Raw genomic sequence first — 19,211 nt, 5'->3', positions numbered from 1 at the left:
GTTTGGCTTTCATATGATACTCTTTGACACTGATACTCTTTGACCTGCTGACATGTCTTTATCTTTTTACCTTGCTGACTGTACATTAACCTTTTTACTACATTTTACTATAGTAAATCAGTCAATTTTTCCCACCATTCATCATTAGGTAATTTGATTTTCAACATCCTTCTATATATCTCATATACCTCAGTGTACTTAGAAAAAGTAGGCTTAGTGATGAATAAGTGTTTTACCTTATGTTGGAGGAAAAACAAGTTTTCAAACGTTTGGTAAAGGACCTTGCCTGCCTGCAATGCCTTTATTGATGATGTACTGGCCTGTTCTTTAGCAGCTCTTTGATTTTGCTGTTGTAATCCTGCTGTGTCATGAGCTTGTCATTTATGACCAAGGGACTGGGTAACTCTTTCTCTCTCAAAATTTGAAACTTGGCCATAAATCTATTAACTGCTACCTGCATATTTTGACACTTGTCCTCCAAGTTTAACATCAAGTTTCTCTTGGAAAGGACCTTCCTTACCTCCAAAATGGTTTCTATCATGTCTTCTATTTCTAATTCCTGAAGCTCATATTTGTTTTTACTGTTGAGGAAATGGATAAGTCTGGTATCATCTTCAGGCATGTCTCCTAATTCTTCCTTGACTCTTTGGATAGCTTCTGTAGCTATCTTTATTAGATCTATCTGTTCAAAAATCACTTGAATGGATGGCCAGATTATATTGACAGAGTCAATGATATTGGCCCATAATAGTTCCTTAGCTTGCCCAAGGGGTTCCTTAAGTGTTATATCTTTCTCCATGGCATTTAACCTTTCATTCATTCTGGCATATTTCTGCACTTCTTCCTTGTACATGATCTTGGTAAGCTTGTAATCTGTTTCCAAGCTTGTTACCTTTTCCTTCAGCTTATTCATCTCTGTAGCCTGTATGGACATTTCCTCCATGCCTCTAACCAACTTTGCTGCTTCTTCACTTGATGCACCTGCGACTGATGTAGACTTTGTTGAAACTGGTTGTGATGTAGGCATAGGAGTTGTGGGAGCCAATGAGGCTGCTAATGTGGAAGGGACTGTTGTTGAGACTGTTGGGATGACATTTGCAGATGTAATGGCAATATTATTCTCTTTCAATTGGATTAGAGTGTCCAATTTCTTCTCTGTTTCCATTAATTGATCATTGAGTTTCAAGACTAGGTCCATCAATTCTTCATGTCTAGTTTGGCTCTCTAAGACTTCCTGTGTTTGGGGGATGTTGTAATTGAGGTATTTTCAATTGCTTTTTGAGTGCAACAATGTCATCATTCTTTTTCTTAATTAGTTGTTCAGTGGCTTTAATATCTTTGGGATCATGTCCCAATTCAATCACTAAGTCTTCCAAAGACTTAATTCTAGTATCTTTGGCCTGTGAGGAGGCCTTCTCTAACTGATATTGAGCTAAGATATTGCTCAATGAATTTTGTAACTGATGAGCAGCTATGGCTTTACCTGTGAGGGTGGAGTATATCATCTCTCCAGCCTGTTTGTGCAATTCGATTTGGTTGATGGGATGAATATCCCTTGCCAATACCTCAAAGTCAATCTTTTTGTAGTCCGTTGATGTCCTTGGTTGTTGTGTAGTTGGTTTTATGAAGGACATCTGTAGTTTTCCCTCTTTGATGTCAAAAGCTGACATCAACCTGGTCTAATTGGTAGGTGTGAGTTTGAGATATTGAGCATAAGTTTGGGCCTTTAGTTTCTCATTTCTCATCTTGATCTCTTTAAACCTGTCTTTTATGTCCTTATCTTTATCAACAGGCCTACTGAAGGAGGACACTTCTACACTTAGTTGCCTTTCCAAAATCTAGGTCTGTGATGTGGATGGTTCCTGTGTTTCCCCAGATGGAGCTATGTCCCTGCTTCTGTCAAACTCAGTGTTGGTTACCTGAGATGAAACTTCTATGTCTTCCTATTCTAAAACATGATTAAGCTTAGGCCTTTTGCTTTGACTGGTTTCATGCCGCACATTGGGTGTGTCCATGCCTGCAGTGGAGGCTCCCTCTCTGTTCCTCTTGGGATTTATTTCCTCATTCTGAGGAGTCTGCATCATAGGAGGGGTGCTCATGGTTATTTCTTGTTGTTCAGGTACCTATAGAAACGAGCTCTCATCAAGCTGTCTTTCTAAGTCAATCAAGGTATTATCAACATCTACCTTTGCACTATCCGTGTCTACGAGAGTGTTCTCCAACCACTCAGATTGATTTGCATATCTTTCAATTTTTGGTATGGGATGATGAATGTAAGGCCCTAATTTGACCTTTTGTCTAAGTCTGGTCATAAACCCTTGAGGGTCATATCTCCACATGAAACTCTTTTGGAACTTCATTTACTGCAAAATTTGGTTTGCCTCCTCCCCTGCCTCTCTAGAATTGCAAAGGAAGGGGCTTGACTAGTTTTTGACCTTGAATTGTGATATTTTATTAGCTGAGACAAAATTGATCTCATCAGAGTTCATTATTTTCTATATTACTCTTGAGAAAATAGCCTCATGGGGAGGTATTTGGGCAGTTTATATGGTGCAAGTTGGCAACCATAGACTCTTATTTCTGTGTGGTTTTGGTAAAGGTACCAATCTCCCACTTTTCTTTGTTTAGAAAACTGAAGCACCCTTTTGATTTCTTGACTTATTCTGGGTGGAGGGCTTCCTATCACCATGGTCATGACTGGATGAACAAAAGAATCAATGAAATCTGTATAGATGTATGGTGATTGAAACTTGTGGAAAAGTGGGGTCCAAAATATGACAAACCTGGGCTGACCTCGAGTATCAAGTTTCTGGAGAGTGAAAGGAAATCTGTCTGATTGATAGTATAAAAACATATGGTATAGAATATATGAGTATTTAAATACTCTCTCATTATGCATTCTGGTGAACTGTTCATGCATTCTTTCAGCTATGAACTGGGCATAATCATACAAAACAGCAGGAGGCTGTCCTAGGGTGTAAATGGACATGAAGGCTAGGACAAGTTCATCAACAAATTCATCAGTGGTACAGCCCAGAATACATGATATCATAGTCACAATTTGTTTCCCCCTATCAGAGAAAAAGGTAGAAACATATGGAGGGGGATCTTTGGGAATATGCTGCTCTTCTACAATGAATGTCTGGAATATTTGGGCTAACCTAGACAAACTCAATTTGGAGTATTGGTCTAAAAAATCCTCAATTGAGAGTGGGGTTAGGTTTGGACCTGGTTGGATTTGTAACATCTCATTGATTGATTCAGCTGTGATGGTAAATAGGATTTTCTGGTCCAGGTATATTATTTCTCTCTGGTTGGGAATGTAACAGGCATGGCACATATGGAAAATTTCTGGAAAAACCTGTACTTGGGGAAATTGGTATTTGGGCCAATTGGATTCCCAAAGATGAATGTCATCAAAATGGTTCAAATATCTATCCCTACTCAAACAATGAAGTTTGAGCAGGACCTCATATGCACTGGTACCTCTGATTTGGAAATCCCTGTCCACCAAGGGGAGGTGGTCTAGGTCCAAATGGGGAGATGTGATGGGTCTGGCATTCATGGCAATAGGGGTAGCCATAATTCAGTTCTTGTGGATTTGAATTTGGATTTACAGTTTTATTCATGGGTTTTAACAGAAACTAGAAACTTTCAGAAGGGTTTGGTCGCAGGCTTTTAAATTTAAAGTAATATTTAATTAATTTTACTTAATTGAAATACTTCAAGAGTGAATGTTTTCAAATTTATAAAGGGGGTCTGGAAATTAATTCACAAATACCTGGAGTTTAGGTGAATTGACTTCAAATTAGTGTTTTGGACGACGACAGAAGGTTGAATGGGCTCTGAGAGCTTTGAAGGAGGTCTCCGCAACTTCTTTGAGGACTAAAATTGGGTTAATTGGTAATTTTTAGGTTTGTAGGTGTCGCACTGCTTTGCAGAGGCTTTCAAAAGCTCGAATGAAAAAAGACGAAAAAGGGCTTCTTGGCCTTTTTATTGAGAAACGATCACTTTTTGGCGGGTAATTTATGAATGAACAATAGGTGTTTTATTGGGTTGAGCGGGGAGGCCGTTTCCCAGACCATCACACTACTTTTGTGGAGGAGGCAGTATTGGGGGGGGGGGGGGTCACCCGATCTACTCCAGTGATCGACACATAGCAGTCGGGGGGCTAGGGGAAACCGCTTTATCGGGCAGGTAAATATCGACTATCGGGCTGGGCTGATATGGCTATGGACCATCGGATGAGGGGTATGATGATCCGATGGTCGTCAAGTGAGGGAGTTGCGCAGGTGATAAAAGCATGGGCTTCACGGGGGCCCAGAGCTTTTAATCCTCAGCGGATTGGGATTTATTCAAGGTTAATGATGGGGTTAAAATATTGGACGAGGTTTAATGACGACATTAACCCAACATTACCGAAAACTGGTAAGTTAAGCAAATTATGTCGGGGGTATGAAGTAGGGGGTCAACTATAGTTTATAATTAAACTAAGGGTTGGGATATTTATATAAGGGATTTAATTAATATACGGGAAAAGATGTTTTGGATTTATATAGTTAAATTAAAAATTAATATGAAATTGGCGGAGTGAATATACCCTTAAGTAAAAATGTAAATGCAATATTTGCACATTTTATTTACATACACTTAATACTTAGGATAAGATGTTTTGTGGGTTTTTTGAATGAAAAGGGATTTAACATGGAGTTGCTTTACTTTTCCTAGGAAAATGAAGTTTATCCTTAAGAAAAGGGGTTTTATTAGGGTAGTGAAGGGGGATGACTTTCATGAAGGGGATTTTAACACTTGATGTCCATAAGTCATTAAGCCGAGGGTCCAGTCCCACCAAAAGTCAGAGAAATGCTCTGAGCCTCTTTGACTTGAAGGATTTAAAGTATTAGAACATATTTGTGGATAGGAAATTAGTAAGTAAATGGAAAAGTGAATGAGGGGGAGTTAATCACATTAGCTTGCAGAATTTCGTTTGTGCTTCCATAATTGATCATACATATTGAAAAATGTGTATAAGCATGATGCATGTGTTTTGATCCAGTCAACTTTATACTTCAGCAACCTTTCTTCTACTTACCCATTTACTTATTATAACATTTTTCTTCATTCCTTTTGATGCATTTAGGCTAGCAAACCCTTATCTTATATTTTCTTTTATAATACAAACTATTTATTTCTAACCTTATATCATCCAAGGGCTTAGATTAAACTGATGAGCTCCTTTTATTTTCTCTACCTATCTAATGATCTACCAAGACTAAACGTTTTGGTCAGATTTTATTCTCTAACTAAAAACATAAAATTCAAAGCATGGTATAATCAAGATTAAACAGTTTGATTACCATGGATTGTGGCGTGAATAACAAGCTACACACAATTAATATTATGCATAAAAGTAAAAAGTAGTGGCATTTAGACTTGCAAACTTTCATGGTATTTTTTTGTTTTTTGGGGTTCATATATTTGCATTTTTTGACCTTTTCTTATTCTTTTAGGACATACACTCTTTACCTTTTTTAATTTTTTAATATGGAAAACATTTGCAGAAAGCAAAGGTATGTAAAATATTACAAGGCTTAACCCTAGTCATTCAAAATTATGACTCCTATTGTTATAGGAACCTAACACATAATATGTAGATAAATCAAAATCCTTTAAATTTAAAAAGATATACATGTAAATATTTTGGAGGGAAAACAAAAAAACTACATTTTTTTAATTGTATTTTTGACTTATCTTCTTATAGGTTTAGTAGAATTTCAAGTGTAGACACTTTTTGGATGCGGAATTAAATTTCACATCCAACAAGTACCCTTTATGCATACTTCTAAGAAGACAAAATTGATCAAAATTGAAGATACAATAAAAAAAGCGTGTTCAATTTTCTAATGTATCTTCAGTTTTGATCAATGTGGGTATTCTCAGAAGTATGCATAATGGGAACTTGTTGGATGTGGAATTTAATTTCACATCCAATGAGTGTCTACACTTGAATATTGAGTAAACCTACAAGGAGGTAAGCCAAAAATACAGTTTAAAAAAGTAGTTTTCTTCTTTTCCCTCCAAAATTAATCACTCTTATTTTATTATTTTTTTCTTAGGAGGCCACTTTTAGGCTTAAATTTCCTCTAATGATAGTCATAAAAAACTATCATATACCACATATGACCTGCAACATGAGCATCTGACATCAGCACCAAGAACAACAACCTGTATATTTTCATCAATGCACAAGATAAGACAATGTAGCTTCAATATCATCAACCTGTGATCAACTATGTAGAAATCGACATCATAAGTGAGGACCAAGCATATCATCATAAAGTAACATAGGGTAGCATAGCATCATTCCTCAATATGTGACTAAGTATGGCATGTCTTCATGAAACTTGCAGTAACACCATTCTCTTGACCTGTTTTCTTCATGCAAGAATAACTAACATAGCAACATCACTTTATCAACATCCAGCTTGTTTCACCATTATGCAACTCTAAAATATATCATAATCAACTATTAATCCATGATAGTAGCAAGATCTACATGTTCTTTCCACAATTGCATCATCATTCAAGAACTTTAACAACATACGAAGTATCACCATTGATAAGCATTATTATGTATCAAGCAAACGTAATGCCAACAATGCATTATTAGAAGCATAGAAGATGCTCCCCTTGAACCTATTCTAACTATTCACTATTATATTTGATCACATCATTTCATATATGAGTAAGAATCATCACAGGTATCCTCGTCAATCAATTATCTATCACAACATCAACAAATTATAAAATCCAAAAGAACTTCCAAATATCATCAATGGACTGTAAGCATCAATCATTGGAATCATGAAAGCCAAATAATAATTGTATAAAGTCTATCAGATCATTTCCCTGAGTTTGTCCCACTATTTTTGTATCATACCAAAATATACACGACTGTTTAGTTCATAACTCGTGTATACACACGACTTTCCTTTATAAGATTCGCGTACAGAAAGTGAAATATTGAAATATCACACCTTCATCCCCCCCCCTGAGTCTTTTCTATCTATACATGTGCATTTTTACTACACCATAGTCATTGTTAGTAGTATAAGCAACATGAAAATTAAAAAAAAACCATGGGAATTATCATCAAGATATAACATGTATTACTCCCCCTGAGACTACACAACTCTGATCTTGAGGACTTGATAGTTCTCTTCTGTTCTCATGAGGTCATGTACCTCACACCACTTCTGCAGTCACTGATAGAAGTATTATTTTAAGAATAATGGATTGCAATGAGCACCATCTTCTTTTACTTCGAATTTGAACCTTTCTCGTATCTATGAGAATTTTGTTTTTCAAACACATATAATTTGTCTGTATTTCTATATTCTCTTGCTGTGACTTTTCCAGTTAATTCATTCCTAACCTTGCACTTGGTTGATGTAAAGACAATTATATTTCCCTTTTCTGCCATTTTCTTTACATTTAGAATATTCTCCTTTAGCCCTTAAACTAATAAAGCATCAATTGTTGCTCTAGTTTCATTAATTCTGGCTTTTCCCTTTCAGAATACTTTTGTTGTAACATTAGCTCCAAAAATGATGTTACCATGTTGGTTTTTCCTAAGAGACTCCAATTTACTCTTATCTTCAGTTATGTGATGAGAGCATCCACTATCTATGTACCATTCATCTTCATCTTCAAATGAGTAGAGAGCAGGACCACACCTTATATGTTCTCTTCTTTCTGCTTGTTATGATAAATGTTGGTGGATCCATCTTTTTCAGGTCTTTTGACATTAATTTTCTTATCTGGTTTCTTACCATGTTGTCTGAGGCGATCCATATATTTTTTCATGCATTATTTTGCTACATGCCAATTCTTGTTACAAGCATAACATCTTATATGTTTCATATTCCTTCTATTGCAATAAATGGCTTTGTGACCAAATATATTGCAAGAAAAAAAATATTCTTTAGAGTACTTGGAAGCTAATGATATTTTTTGTGAGGAAGTTATTGGCTTGAAACATTCTACTTTTGCAATTGACTTCAACATGTCCATATTTATGACATATAGAACATTCAACATTATTGATCAAAGGATAAAATCGATTAACACTTCAATAGTTAGGAGTAAATGATTTCCTTTGAATGTTTTCTTTCCTTGGTTATTGATGAGGATGCATTCTTATCTCTTTGTTGGGCATTTCATAATTTGCATTAGAATTCCTTCCCTCAACTTGTGAACTAGATTCTCCATCAACAGTTTCATGAAAACCAAGACCATATTTTATGGCAGGAGAGCTTTCACTACTAAGAATATTTTCCAAAATATTAGTACTATCTTGAAAGCACAAATGTTTGTCTTTTTATTCTAATTTACCTTTTAGGATGTTTACCTCAACCTGATACTTCTTCATAATTTATTCAACTTTTATTCCTTCCTCCATTTGCTGCTTTAATTTGAAAATTTCTTCTTTCAACCCAATTTATTGTTCTTCAAATCCTTGAAGTAGTTCTTCGTTCTGCTTATTTGATTTTTCAAGATCTTCTCTTAGAGAGACTACCTTAGCTTCAAGACCTTCACCATATTGGTTAGATACCATACTAGCATGATCCTCATAAGCCTACAACTTATCTTTAAGATTAACAACCTTTTTCAAAGTAATATCAAGTATTGTTCTAAGATTAAAAAATTCCTCTAACTTGTCTTCTTTTGAATTAGCAACTCCATCTATCATTTCAGACACATTATTAGATATAGAATTACCTAAGAAAGTTTCCTTTGGGACTTCTTCATGTATTTCTTGTAACTTATCCCACACTTTCTTTGCAATAGTATAATGCATGACCTTATTCAATATTGAATCAGATATGCTACAAAAGATGTTACTCAAGGCCTTACTATTACTTTTCACTTCCGTGTCTGATGGAGGAGACTTGGTGTAACCATTGCACATTAGATGCCAGACATCAAGATTCATTAGATTATACTTCATCTCTTCTTTCCATTGTTGATAATTATCTCTGCTTAGTATAGGCACTTCTGTATTTTCCATTGATTCTAACTTGCCTTGATTTGTTGCTTCTAGAGGCTTCATCTGTTGACTTTCACTTTTCCCCATAAGTGCGAGCTCAGTAGTTTCACTATCATCATCACTATACTTATTGCAAAAACAAGGAAATGGATCACATTTTGAACAAAAATCCATACTTGATGATGCTTTGTCTTCTTCATTCTTGATTGATAGAAAACAGGTTGTTCCCAAACTTGAATATTTGCTAACATTTGTAACTGTTACTCCATCTGACATATTTCTGTCAAAATTTTCAATAAAAGTACCTTTTTTTCTAGGTAATCAAACTCATTAATACTTTCATCTTCAAATTCCATAAGTAAGTGACAATCTTGATCAGACTCACCTTCTTCACCATTTGAGAGACCATCATTGTCTTCATGTGTATAAAAACTTCTCTTATTTTCAAACCTCTTCCCATTTTTTTTTGCAACTTCTTTTCCTTTTTCCTAATTTTATTTATAGGGACACTTAACAATGTAATGACCAGCTCTACCACAAGAAAAACATTTGAAAGGAATCTTATCTCTGAATCTTCCAGTACCCACTTGGAGTTTCTTTACAAAGTTTTCCTCTTCTTCTTCTGACACATAGCCTAATTCCTCGTTTTCCTTTCCTTTTGCAGTAGCTTTGAAGGTTTCTTCTGTCATGTCAGAAGGACCACCTTTTCTCATCTCAAATGTTGTCAATATTCCATGGAGTTGATCAAGTGTGATAATTTTTGGATCATGCATTCCTTCAATAAAGAATACTTTGGATTCGAACTTTGGAGTTAGTGATATCAAAATATTTTCAACAACAATAGCATCTTTTATTTCTTCACCAGGGTTTTTCAAGGAATTAACAATTTCATATACTCTAATAAAGAATGTGTTGGGCATGGAATCCCCCCCAAGTGATGTTTTGGGGCTCAAAGCCCAAGTTTTTACCCAATCTTGTTGTAAAGCTCCGTGAATTGCAGGCGCGGAGCATGAAAATTATGATAGAGTCACAGGGTTGTCCGCCCTAGTTTTGTAATGTAATGTCGGCTAGATAGACCTAACCATGATCCACAGACCATGGGATTGTATAAATAGAGTGAGGCTCTAAAGAGAAAAAGTAGGAAGATAGGAAGAGAGTCTAAGGAAGTAAGGTGAATTGTTTCTTTGGGTTGTAGAGTAGGAGAAGGCTTTGCAGCTGAGTTCGCAGAGGCCTAGTAGTCCGCAACTGAGTGCGCGGACCCCTGCAGCTGAGTGCATAGGGCGGAGTCAAGTATATAACCAAAGAAGGAATTAATAAAGAGAAGTTTTATCATAATTTTGTTTATCTGTTCTTGAGTTAATGCATGTTTGATATAATTTGCATATATACTGTTTATTTACTACACGCACCTGTATGAATGGTTTATGTTGTTAAGTATAACTGAAAGCATGCAAGTAGGCCAAAATAATCAACTAACATTGGAATAATAGTAAGGTCTTGGGTAGTGACACAGAAGCACAGTGTTCGGCCCCCGAGTAGGGCTGTGCGAAAGCAGTATATTAGGCCGCGAGGTACGGGAAAGTGTGCAAAGTGACTTATGTGCAGGATCAAACTGCGGACCACTTGAACTTATCAGACATCTCCAGGGTGTAGAAACCTAGTTATAGCACCCTCCTATACTACTTCGGGTGAGACCTCAAACAACGCTCCACGGACTGTTGCCGAAAGGGAGAATAGTACCGGGATTTATTTGCCTAAATTAACTCTGAACCTGGGTCAAGCCCCAATAAGCCAACAAATGGTTCCGTTGTCGAGACTGGGATCTGCATATAGATGTCTGATGTCATATCACTGGAATCTGACAAAGAAAGGAATTGAAGAGTGGTTGGATAAAAAGATTCACGAGTTCGCGGTGCAGGAAAACAGGAATCCACGATTATCAAAGGAAGAGTGGTTGGATTGCTTCTTATATACGGAAATCCACGAAATCTTCTTTGCATCCTTCCCCTCTAAATTGTACGGGTTGATCATGAAGCTAGTAGATAGTCAAGGAAGGTGTAGGCTCGACAAGCCTATTGTGTGGACTCCAGAGTTGGTGCGCAGATTGGAAGCATAGGAAGATAAGATCGTGCGTGATGTGGACCATTGGCACGATCAAATTATAGGAGGGTTTATCACTGAGTTCGTAGTAAATACTTCAGTCAGATATAGCGAGGTGGAACAACGCTTCCTCAAAGGACTATGAGGTAAGTGCGTTAAATCTTTGAACACTTGGATTAAAATGCTACTGTGTGAAAAACGGATTATGTGAATAAATTGATGTTTGGGGCTACATGGAGTGGGAGGATCTACAAAAACAAAGGTAGTGCAAAACTAGATTCTATCCCCCTGATTTCACCTCCACGAGAAAGTAAGGAAGATCTCATGAAAGTTTCACCAAGAAGGGTGATCAGTTTGATAAAGCAACGAATTCTGTGCATACCACCCCCAATTACACCACCACCAGTTTCACCATCTTCACCCTCGTCTTTGCCCACACCACCTCTACCACCACCACAGTTCAATATGGCAAGCATGATAAAGTTGTCGATCTTCAAAGGAGTAGGGAACGAAGATTTGGACCAGTTTTGGTTCGTGGTAAAGGTTGTATGGGAAGCACAGGGAGTCACAGATGACAATATAAAGAAAGCAACGCTGGTTAGCACTTTGCAGGATCGCTCACTGACATGGTACATTAAGCATTCCAATGACAATGCAAACGTAGGGATCGTGGACATCCAAGCTGCACTAAATAAGCAATTTAGCAGGCCAAAATCAGAGACATAGTTGATTATTGGATTTAAGGAAATTGCAATGCTTCCAGGCAAGACCCCTTGGGAGCTAGATCATAGACTAAAGTGTATGATTCATGAAGCCAACATGACCTTGACGGACGGGCAACACCACGCATGGTTTGTAGCATCGATAACACCGCATCTAAGGAATGCGATGTCACAACAGAAGCTATCCATTCAGGTCGAGGCCTTGGAGATTGAAATGAGACTGCATGAGACCCCGATACAAGATCCTAACTTGGGAGTCCAACAAATCCACACGCAGTTGAAAAACTTGTGCCTTGAGATGCAGAGTTTGAAACAAGATAGGACGGCTCGCCCAAAAGTGTGCAAGGAGGTATGGTGCGTAAAGTGCAACGACCAGGGACATGACAAGGACCATTGTCCAGTATTCGTGAACTACCTGGCGGCAAGAGGACCAATGCCATTGATACCAAAGGCACAAGCAGGACCAAGCACGACGCCTGCATTATGGTGCATGATTTGTTAGATAGGAGGGAAGCATGCTACAGATAACTGCCATATATTATAGAAGTATACACAGAACTCCCAGTAGTTGTTCTGTAATTTCTGCAGGTCAGTAGGCCATGATGAGCATACCTGTAGAAGTTATCAACTGATGATGAATCAAACTCCTACCTATAGAGTTCAGACCGAAACTGGGGCCCTTGATCAAAATGCAGGGATGGCGCACACTGGATTTCAGCGGTGCAGACGTGGTCAAGGTGGAATGGGGCCAAGAAGGGATCGAGGACAGCTGATTTGTTACAATTGCAGAGGGCCAGGGCATTATGCCCACGATTTTACAAATTCGACGAGACCATCATGCTTATATTGTACCTAGTTTTATCATGAGATGGAGGACTGTCCCACGCTAATAGCGAGGTTGTGCGATAAAGGAGCACTCCAACCTCCCTCGACTCAGAACCTGCAAATAATGAGGTCTGAGCCACGTGACGAAGACCCGAATGTAAATATCGTGCTCTGAAGTGGTATTACGATAGGAGATGACAAAGGCAAGTAGCCCGAAGGGATTGGTTGGGTTCGCAAGGCTCCAACAAAGGAACCAGAACTTGATTTGGAGCATGCCAATGAGACATTCATGGAAGCTAAGAAGAGCTTTTCAGAGGCTTCCACTTCAGGAAGTAAAGACAAACTGGAACCAAAAATGGAACCATCAATGCTCACTACATTTTTGGAGACATGCATGAAGTTGCTGTGTGATAGAAAAGATGTGAAGGGGTTGCAAGAACTCATCACTAGATGTGCTGGAACCACGCCAGGAGAACCGCGCATAGTTTGGAAGCTCGGGAAGCACATAACTTGAGTAGGAAGGAGATGAGATTGATCGTGCATATCGGGAATATGAAATGGATCAAGTGATTTTGGATTTGGGATTGGATGTGAATGTCCTGCCTAAGTAGACATGGGAGCGCATGGGCAGGCCTGCGTCGCAATGGTTTCCTATTCAATTATGAATGGCGAACCAACAAAAGGTCTTACCCATGGGAACATTGCAGGGAATAATGGTGGATATCGAAGGTGTGAGCAAGCTTGCAGATTTCAAAGTGATAGAGATTGTTGATGACAACAATCCCTATCCCACGCTACTAGGAATAGATTGGGCAACTGACATGAATGGAGTAATAAATCTAAAGAAGCGCAAGATGAATTTTTAGAAAAAGTCACTACGCGTAGTGGTACCTTTAGACCCTGCGGAAGGATCACGCTACACAGAGCTAGTGCGCAATTACGATAGTGATGACGATCTAGACTGTATCTACAAGATAACTGCATGGGAGCAAGATTGGGTGAATCCAATAGTGGATGGCAGGATTTCATGGGAGTGCGAAAGCTCTTGCACCTCAGATTCGGATGAGGAGATATAATGATGGCAGAACCGGTTACACGAGGTAACCACAATCAATTGCAACATGATGACAAGGTCATTGCGTTGCGTGGAAATATAGGTAAGAGATCTGTCTGTGTATGATGGATTGACTAAGGTGGATGATTTCTTAAACCAATTTGAAAGAGAATTACCAAAACAACAATGTTTTGACACTCTGAAATGGGTACTGCAAACTACACCCACAAGATGGTGGGGTATGCATCAAAGAAGTTTTGAGGACTGGCGCGAATGCAGAAGGATGATGCTCATGCCGTTTGGAAAGCCTCGGATGCGGATAAAAGCTAGGTATGACAGACGAAACAACCTGCACGCCCACCTCTTCAGATGGGTACAGGCGTATGGTGCGCAACCTACATGAACACACACCGTCCTCACGATAGGAAACACAACCAACAAGCAGGAGCGGGCAAGACAATGGCATGAATGACGAAGTATGATAAGACTAGGTGCGCCGAAGATTATCCACGTGGAAGCCTTTGAAAAAGTATGTGAAGTACTGAACACAGTCCACCATGTGAAATCCACTTACTGGGACCTCAGCGTACCAACGGTCCTATGGGTTTATAGGACCACGTGCAAAACCTTGACTATGCGGGCACTTTCGAAGCTGAAGTATGAAGAAAATGTTGTAATCTCTATGGAGCATGCGAACCCTGACCGTGCACTGTAGCACCCGTAGATACGATGGTTCGTGAAGCACAAAAAGAAGGGATCACATAGCTGCAGGAAACAGAATGCATGGGACTTGAGGAAGAAATCCAACAGGGAAACCTTAGACTCCACGAACTGGAAGAAGAAAGGGTATGGTTAAGGAAAAAAAGGCGTTTTGATGGATGCAGATGTCAAGAAGATGGAGGATGAAATAACGAAAGATTTTCTCAGCAAAAAGACCAGGATGGTAAGACAGGGTGCATGCGATCTCGATGAAAGGGTTAAGACCTATTTCCATGAATTGATCAGTCTGATGCCTTGGCTTGGACCAAATATTGATAAGCATAGTGACCAAGGTAGTGTGTTGCAAATGGTGAAGTGCGTGATGCCGACCGTAACAATACAAGGTGGGGATTCTCTAGGAGCCATGATGGAGGACCGGATGAAACTCTACACGGGTGGTGCGACCACCTGACTAGTTGAGGGAAGGATAGTATTAGCACTCTAGGCAGTTGGAAGGGAGCACGGGACTATAAACTATTCTGCCTGGGAGCTGCGTGATATTGGAGATGCGCGTAGAAGCAAAGAGTCACAAGGTCCACAACCGCGCATGGGGGGCTGTGTTGCTACGCAGCTTGGCCAAAAAGTGACCGTTGAAGTCACTATTCACGATGGGATGCTCGACTTGAGGCCAAATGGAGTGGGCGGTAGGAATTTAAGACGCGATTTATGGGCAAGATTTGGGAAAATCTGCTGCCAAGAAAGCATTAATGAATCAGAATTGGGGGGAATGGTCGAATTCAAATTCAAAAAGCGCTATAAAATACAAAGGGTTGCTCCACAAACAACACTTGGTCATTTGAAAATTGAGTGGTTAAGCAGAGCCTTGAGTGTTGTGAGTCGAGTGTTGATTGAGCCCCTGAGTTTGCGAGTGCTAGATTTCTGGATGAGTATGATGGCAACTACTCAGGATATTATGGAGATAGCGCAGGCCCTAGCTATGGGGAATGTTCCAGAAGGTGTCGGGATTGTGGCAAAAATCCCGAAATCACTGCGCATGCCAAGACCCAAGAAGGAAAAACAAGCAATGGCTCCCATACGCGTGTCCCCGCGGAACCCGCTGTGCAACAAACTGTCGATGGAGGAGAAAGGGAAAGCTATCACTATAGAAACAGACGAAGAAGAAGAAGATCTGCAGGCCCTTATCATCGCAGAGGAAGAAGACGAAGGCATGGAGGTGGATACTCAACCTACACACTCTGCAAAAAAACTGCCCGCCTATGTCCGCCCGCGAAAAGGGAAGGCCAAAGTGGCTAAGGACCTAGACGAGACCAAGAGCTCGCTCCAGACCCCGCTCCTCCTAGATGGAATTATGTTTGAAGGCACGCACCTAGGCTATGTGCCAAACATGAAATTTGAAGATTGGGACCTTGCTGATCGCGAGAAGTTCCCTCACCTTGAGATCGGAAGCCTCATGAAGTAAAACACCACGGGGGTGGTAACAACATTAGAACCGCGGAAGTGGTTGCACGGTGTGGAAAAGGCCAGGCTGTTGAACCTACTATGGGTGCTGCATTTCCATCGTGCCCCAATAACCATTTTCGTCATCAGACATCTGCTTTTCCTGGTGCATGATGGGTATTTATGGCTGGAGGTGCCCATCCCCATCACGATAGACTTGATTCATTGCATTTCCTGGCTTCCACACAAAGGAAAGGACCCCGCGACCATATCGGAAGGGAAGGGCAGTGATTTGGCCCTCATGGAGGCCATGAAGATGAAGTACAAGTTGGAAAAGAAGAAGAGGGGCTACACCATCTCCAACATCAAGGACAAAGTAGTACGTGTGGCAACCCAAATCCTGGCAGGAAAAGTTATGCGGAAGTGTCGCACAGACGAGGTACCTGCGCCGGTGGTCACACTGGCTGAGCAGTGCATGGAGGGGGTCTAGTTTAATTGGTCTGAATTCCTCTGCACATAATTCTTAGAGAATTGTCGTGAAGCCCAGGAACAGGGTAAAACCTTCCACTATGCATGGTTATTGCTGTCCATAGTGCTCATAGCTGGGGAATTGCCGGAGGATAGTCAATTCCCCATAATTGACAGAGATTTACCAGAGGCCGCGAAGTATGCTTTGCTCTGGGCCACGAAGGATGCTACAAGGATACACGACAACAAGATCTTTTGGGTTCTCATGGAGATGAACATCTGAATGTGGATCAACCGTAAGCCGCACTTGTTGCCCACGATTTACAACAGTTTGCATAGTTTTGCATAATTTAAGGTAGACATGCACAACATATATATCAGGGTGCGCAAGGATCCGATGAAGCAGTGGACAAAGCTACCCTTTGTAGCCACTGATGATGCCATTTTTAATGTCTTGGAGGCATGGTCTTCGGAATGGCGCACCCCAGACATTGCATAACTCGAGAGGTAGGCAATGCAAAAGAGGAAAGATGATACCAAGCTGCGCATCGCATAGTTTGCCGAGAAAAGGTGGAAGGAAATAGCAACAGCCAAAGTGTGGGCACCACGAGATGTGGCAAAAAGTAGCCAAACAAGAAAAGGCCACAGCAGTAGCAGTGACATAGGAAGCATCCGCGAAGGCAGGCGAGGGCCAACCAACGCCTTCGGAGGAGCAAGAAGTAGAGGAAGAAGAAACATGAGAAGGAGGCACGGACCCACAAACTACATCCACACAGCTGAAGCGCCAACACCCAGCAGAGCAGATAGGATCACGGAAGAAGTCCAAGGTCTCGAAATTATCCATTGAGATGATCACCCTAATCGAGGGTGATCTGCATGAAATCTGCGAGACGGTGCACAATGTCACAAATGAGGCTCTCCAAGATTTTATGCAGGAGAACAAGACTGTTTTGGGGGCCCTCAGAGCACAGTTGTAGGAATTACAGGTGCACCCCCCTCAGGTTGGTACCCTTTCAACCAACCTCGCAGTTGGATCCACAGAAGCAGATCAGATGTTACGTGTGCAAATGGCAAACAAAATAGTGTTTCTAGAGGGGGCTCTAGTAACATCAAATGAGGACAACATGCTTTTGATTAGCATGATGAAAGGTCTCGGTGTTAATCTAGCTTCCCTTCCGCGTGAGACACTATATCTATTGCAGGATGGCATAACGGGAGAGCTGCACACTCCAAGTCCTCAGTGAGTAGAAGATAAATATGGAACAAATCAACTTGCAGCATGACGAATTGGTGTCGCAAAATCAACAGCTAGTGCAGGTGATAGACGACGCTTGCTGAAGCGTCCCGGAGCTAGCCATCCCAGCAGATCTACCTGTGGAGGTGTGGATCCATAGGTTAGCAGCAGGAGTCCGTGAGGCCAGGGAAGAAGTGACAAAGGTTCAGCTGGAGTTGAATCTTTAGATCACCGAGCTATAGTTATAGGTCCAACCATCCACTCCCCCGGAAGTCAGAGAACAGTGCACTAGCACTATCACAATAGGATTGGAGGAAATCGAAGGTGCAGTGTGAGACTGCACCAGAATGTTGGAAGAATCACTTGAGGTCCTCACAAATCTATAGGAGGAACCCAATATCTAGCACTTAGAGACAGAGGTGTGAGAACTCCAACAACAGTATCACAATGTCCAAGGAACTGCATAGACAGTGGTCCTCACCCAACGGCTTGCGAGGATGCAGCAAGCCAAAGCACTAAAGGAGTAGGTGGACGTGGCACGGCATAAGGAGGCAATTCTGAAAGTGCGCGTCGAGCCTTGGATGGACGAAGCCTTCACCATCATGGAAGACGTCGAAGGCAAGCTCACGCACATACTGGGGATGTACACATTGATGTAGAGAAGCACCCCAGACACAGAGGTCTTAGAACAACGCATGCGGCAGATCCAGCAAGCAGCAGCTCAGTACACTGCTGACCTCTGTGCAACACGAGAATAGTTGGAGGGACTCCACGCAAAGATCATCGTGCTGACAGAGTGACTCAAGGGCGGGTCACGATGTTTGTGTTGGGGTCTGTTGGGCATGGAATGCCCCCCAAGGCATGTTTTTGGGATCAAAGCCCAAGTTTTGACCCAATCTTGTTGTAAAGCTCCAAAAATTGTGGGCATGGAGCATGAAAAGTATGATAGTGTCACAGGGTTGTCCGCCCTAGTTTTGTAATTTAATGTCGGCTGGATAGACCTACCCATGGTCTATGGACCATGGGATTGTATAAATAGAGTGAGGCTCTAAAGAGAAAAAGTAGGAAGATAGGAAGAGAGGTTAAGGAAGTAAGGTGAAGTTCGTCTTTGGGTCATAGAGTAGGAGAAGGCTCTGTAGCTAAGTGCGTAGAGGCCTAGTAGTCTGCAGCTGAGTGCGTGGACCCCTACAGCTGAGTGCACAGGGTGGATTCGAGTCTGTAATCAAAGAAGGAATTAATAAAGAGAAGTTTTATCATAATTCTGTTTATCTATTCTTGAGTTGATGCATGTTTGATATAGTTTGCAGATATACTGTTTATTTACTATGCGCACCTGTATGAATGGTTTATGTTGTTAAGTATAACTGAAAGCATGCAAGTAGGCAAAAATAATAAACTAACATTGGAATAATAGTAAGGTATTGTGTAGTAACATGGAAGCACAGCGTTCAGCCCCCGAGTAGGGCTACATGAAGGCAGTATATTAGGTCGCGAGGTATGGGAAAGTGCGCGAAGCGACTTACTTGCAGGATCAAACCGTGGACCACTTTAACTTATCAGACATATCTAGGGTGCGGAAACCTAGTTCTAGCACTCTCCCAT

Source organism: Pinus tabuliformis, chromosome 8 (assembly GCF_031772625.1).
Source record: "Pinus tabuliformis cultivar Carrire ecotype Pingquan chromosome 8, CPIR1, whole genome shotgun sequence".
NCBI lineage: Eukaryota > Viridiplantae > Streptophyta > Pinopsida > Pinales > Pinaceae > Pinus > Pinus tabuliformis.
This window is presented reverse-complemented; position numbering follows the sequence as displayed.